At 42.2% G+C, this 5,337-nt stretch overlaps 1 long non-coding RNA gene across 1 annotated transcript; it reads left to right on the top strand.

The window, feature by feature from the left end:
- Window positions 1-1,308: 1,308 nt before the first annotated feature.
- On the top strand, window positions 1,309-1,787 carry LOC118558684. The gene is made up of 2 exons (XR_004928432.1): window positions 1,309-1,472; window positions 1,723-1,787. It is a non-coding gene; the product is annotated as an uncharacterized LOC118558684 (long non-coding RNA).
- Window positions 1,788-5,337: the final 3,550 nt, after the last annotated feature.

Genomic DNA, 5,337 nt, shown 5'->3' with positions numbered 1-5,337 from the left:
GGGAGCACCGTTCTTATGAAGCTATCCACACATTTGCGTTGGACAGTTACAGCCGTTGATATTTTAGTTGGGAAATGTAGGCAGAAGGTAGCGTGCTACAAATGATCACCCTGTGGGAAACTCGTACATAGAAGGGAACATGTGAGGTATTTCCAGTCAGAGCAATTATCTAACAGAATATTACAGCCCCATAAAACACAATAAAAAAGGTTGTTAACTAAACCACTGCAATATTTTCTTTTAAACATCTTTTTAATTGTATTCCAGACCGTCTGCTGGTCTGAGTGGAAAAGCTTTACGTGTTCCGTTATCAGCACATTTCACACAGGAAAATCATTGGTGACGCACTGCCCCCTGCCTCCATCTCCCGTGAAAATAATTTGTCTTCCGGGTAAATAGTTATTCCAAAGCAAAGCAACTGCTTACACAGTCACCAAAAAAATGTAATTTCAAAGAAAACATTCAGAACTGTTTTAAAATGGCAGCAGACCCTTTTGGCCTGGGTCACCGCCGGACTAGCTGTTAGCTTTAGTCTCTGATGCCAAGGGAGACCTCTACTGCAGGCAAGATAAACAGCTTGTAACCTTTCACCAGAACCTGCCATCAAAAATCCTGCACTACCCCTTCAGAGCTCTATAAAAACACAGTTTGCCTGAATATCTGTGATCGTTTTCACTGCGGTTGGAGTTTGTCTTGGCCCAGCTGTTTCAGCTGAAGAAGTCAACTACTTCAGATAAGATTTATACAGGTCATAATTGATTTACTGAACCCACCTTAAGAAAACCCAAAACATTGGAATAAGCCTTGTTTTTAAAGACAGCAATGCAGCCTATTGTTTCCTCTGTTCTCAGTGGAAGGTGGATAATTACAGGGTTGCATACATAAGAGCAAAACTTTGCCCCAGGGCCACCAAATAGCAAGAATGACCCTAAATTGCATGGTCTTCTATTTTCCCTAATTATATCTAAAATGTTAAATTCTTTCACTTCCTTTGTTATTTCCTCATTTTTATATCATTTATCAAACGTTTGCTTTTATGGGTGTGAACTGAAACTGTGTAAATGGATGTTTTAAACAGATTATGCTAATGAGGGAAAGTTCCAACAAGTACCGTGAGTTATCTGAAATTGACATGATATAATAGAAACGGCAATAAAACATTTCAAGCAGTATGTCAGGAGGAATGGTTTACTGAGCGTCGTAAAGAAGTATAGGGGGAGGTTTTTTTTTTTCCGTTTTTTTTTAAGAGTCAGATTTCCCCAGTCCATGGATCCCGGGAGTCACCCAGCTCCAAACTGAGAGCGCCTTTGTGCAGGCAGAGAGAGGGAGGGAGAGAGAGAGCCGTAGTGACTTCAGGTCTACACGCTGAGGGAGGACAGAGGGAGCACAGAGTTTGCTGGAGTTTCATCACACACGTAGTTGGAATTGCCTTCCAAAGCATCCTTTTTATTACTCTGCAAAATGTGTCAAGGGTAAGAAGACGTTATTTGTTCTAGCGTGAGACTTGATGTTTTCTAGTTGAATGACTTTAAGAAAGACATTTTTATCTTTACAAAGTATGGCGACGACTCTTCAGAGGACTTTTTGGGATTATTACCTAAATTTGACATTTATCCAGCTTCAATTGCTGGCAATGAGAAGCAACTTTAAAATAGGGTTAAAGACGTACCTTAAAATTGGACCCAAAACAGCTCGCAGTGTGTGTCTGCTGTATCTCCCCAGGTGGTCTCCTGCCGTGCTTCTCGCCCTGCTGTGTAGGATGGTTGCACCCCTGCAGCTCATGGAAGGTAAGTGTCTTGCTGTTGCACTTCTTTCTTTACATCTGTTTAAATAGACTCCCTGAGTGATAAAAAAAGAGGAGGGCGCTGACCCCAACAGATGCTTCCCTGGAGGTGTGAAATGTAGTCAAACCTTATGCTGATGAGTATAAATTGCCCTGAGTATAAGTTGATTAATGCAGTAGTCACGGTCTCCGTTTTTTAAACTATGATATCAGCTTTAACTCTGTTCATATGTGCGAGGGCAACCAGAGTTATGTTGCGTAAATACGTGATGCTTGTTTTCCAAGTGAATGTACTACGCATGTTCTTTAGGGCCAAATATCGGATTCTTTTTGAGCGGATATCATTTATTGGTTGGCTGATTTGTATCGAGTTATCAAAAGAAGCTGTGGTGGTAGCCTGGTGAGAGAATTTACCTTTTAATATTCCAATCAGAATAAAAATCAACTTTATTCATCAGGTTTGTGGGTACAAACTAGGAATTGACTTTGGATTCCAACGCTGACATTGTGTGAAACACAGGTAGACAACAATCAGGAGGCAGCAAAGCAAACTACAATGTTTTAATGATGACAAAAAGCAAAAAAACATAAAAAAAACTACATGACTATGTGAAAAATATTACACATATGAGCTTGTTAGCGCTATTCCCCATTGCCAACTAATGCATTTTACTTTAAGCGGTAGGGAAAAGCTATTTTCTGTCTACAACAAAAGTGTGTCTTCCAAAGGTTGCCTAAGCAAGTAATGAATTTAACTTAATTCAGCAGGAAGTCTATTTCCATGTGATGATGCTGATTATAAAACACACATTTTCTGAAAAAAAAAAGATCAGATAGCAGTGAGGTACAAGAACTATTCAGCTGGAGTTTTTAGTCACCAGTTGCAGATGTTACATTATGTCATCCACGATACGCCTTAGCCCCCTTTGCCATTGCCGTTTGCCACACCAGTGTGTGTTGGAGTTATCATTCAGTCACATCCCACCCCCACCCCCCTGCTGCCCTGCTCCTCTTCTACAGCACAGCAGGAGAGTGATAGTTTGTTTGTTTGGCCGTTGGACCCCCCCCCCCCCCCCCCCCCCCCCCCCCCCTTCCCCTAATCCCTTTTATCTCATTTTGAGTGTGTCTGCCCTGAAGGTAGCTTGAAGTTCCATGCAAGGCAAATAACACACCAGAGCGGATTGTGACGTGTATAGCTTGTTGGTAATGTTAAGGAGTTCCTCTTTACCTGCCCTGGCTGTTTGAGATGTTTGGATTGGAAGGAGAGTGAAAACAACGCTTTGAACTGAGACACTAGGAAAGACAATTGATTCTCTCCCCAATATAACACTGCTTTCCATTTGTACACGGACGTTGGAATTTCTGAGATACAACCGAAGAAAATTCAGCAAAAGGTAGCTAAACATGGTCGTTGAGCACAACAGTAAGCAACACCAGTGGCTTTCCTGCAAGTTGCACTTGCACGCAGAGCTGGTAAAGTTGGCGGACTTTATAGACCTTGTGCAGTTTACATCATAAGCAGATTTTTAGGCATTCATTCAATGTCCAGAACCCATTGGGCAAGAGGCAGGTTGCCAGCCCAAAGCACAAATCAGAGACACACAACCGTGTACCCGCGCACTCACTCCTAAGGGGCATTTAAAGATGCAAATTAACCTGACATGTCGTTTTTGACCCAAAGCACCGAGAGAGGACACTTGCACAAGGTACTACAAGAACATGCAAAACTTCATGCAGAAAGACTCTGGGACCGTATTTGAACCCAGCGACCTTCTTGCTTCAAGACAACACTGGTGATAACAGCATCACTGTGAAGCCCTCTAAATCCCTTAAGAACACAAACCAACACACCACCACTGAGCCTGCTGGATGGTTTTTGCCTTCCTCGTTAAAGGGGAGTTTTCCTCTCCACTGTCGCTTCATGCATTCTCCAGTAGAGGGATTGCTGCACAAGTCATGCACAATGCGACGGCATGTCCACTGTGGCTCTCTTTCAGGAGAGAATGCTGCTTGTTTAGACTCAATGCTATCTGCCGGGTTTCCTGAGATAGGAAACATTTTTTACCAATGTGGTCCTGTATGATTTAATTGAATTTGACCGTTGTAAAAGTGCCTTGAGATTACAAGTGTTGTGGAATTGGTGCTATATGAATAAAAGTAATCGAATTGAACCATTGTAAACCACTTTACAGATTATTTCTGTCATTCACAACATACAAGCAATCAGGAGAAGGACCTTGGATGCAGAACCCCAAGAGGCATGGCAGTCCATTCAGCAGCATTTTAACTTAGCAATATGCAGAAGAAGCGTGTTGGAGTGTTTTTTTATGTTTGCCTCGATTGTGCTACTGCCCTCGTGCAGACTGTCCAAATGCATTCAGTTTTGAAATATAAGCAAAGGGCCTTTGTGCAACCTCCTCAGCATATTATTGTGTGTTGACACAGAGGAATCATTAAGTTGCACTGCGCCGTTTGCACCCACAAACAGTCCGCTGTGGCTGTGCTGCACGTTGTGGCCCTTTTTGTCACACTTTGTTTTCGTATTCTGGCTTATAGTTGATACAGGTTTGTGAGTATCACCCCTCAGGTGTTGTGGTTGCGAGCTCTCGGGTAAGTCAGCCTCGACAACCCATTCTGTGTCCGCACCCTTCACAGTGCTCCCCCCCCCGAGGGCGAAGGAAACACGTGTGGATCACAGTGTTTGCAGGGTGGAAAAGGCAGAGACAATCACCTGATCAAACGTTTGTTTCCTTGCCAGAGCAGCTCATGGCAATGCGCTCTGCCTACAGCGTTATTGGTTAGATGCCGCCTTGTGATTCGCAACCCATGAGTCCAATCCAGAAAAGTCATTTGAGACCACAGAGTGGCTTCATTATAACTACCAGTGTGTGCCCCTCAAGTAAATCATTGGCGCCTCGAACAGCTGATGCAACGTCGCCAACACATTCATTTTTGTCGATTTAGTTTTAATGTTTCAAACATTATTCTCCGTGATGCTAGGCATTTATGATCAGATATTATGTTGTTGTTTTTTTATTTAAGACTTAGTTCTATGTTCAGTGTTTTTAAAGGCTGTGGCTGCCTAATATATGACGAGGCAAAATAAGAATCTTCATGTGATGGAGATGATTGAGTCTAAGGAAGAATAATCCATATAAGAGGTGAAAGAGACAGAAAAGCTATGTTATATGCACATTTGCCCCAGCTGTGCAATATTAGGAAAGTCTACAGTGGTTGTAAAACATGTAAGTTGCTGACAAATATCTCTTTACTACATGTTTAAATGTATCAACAGTTCGTTTTACACCCTTCAGGGTTTAATCACGCTTTACTGAATGTGTCGTCGTCTTTACCCTCAGGGAGCATGTTGTATTTTGCATTACCTCAAACAGCATAATTTTTTACCGTAAATATAATTATTAGCAAACACTTCACAGCAGTAAAGCTGAGTTGGTACCAAGTAGTCAGAGAGCGAAAAGCTTTGGCTGCTGCCAAAACATTAAGGTAGAAAATCTCTTCATTGCGCAGCTTTGACACTAAAACAAACGAGTTTC

This window comes from Fundulus heteroclitus, unplaced genomic scaffold (genome assembly GCF_011125445.2).
Source record: "Fundulus heteroclitus isolate FHET01 unplaced genomic scaffold, MU-UCD_Fhet_4.1 scaffold_146, whole genome shotgun sequence".
NCBI classification, from domain to species: domain Eukaryota; kingdom Metazoa; phylum Chordata; class Actinopteri; order Cyprinodontiformes; family Fundulidae; genus Fundulus; species Fundulus heteroclitus.
Note: the sequence above shows the minus strand (reverse complement) of the source record. Positions and strands in the feature narration are given on the sequence as shown.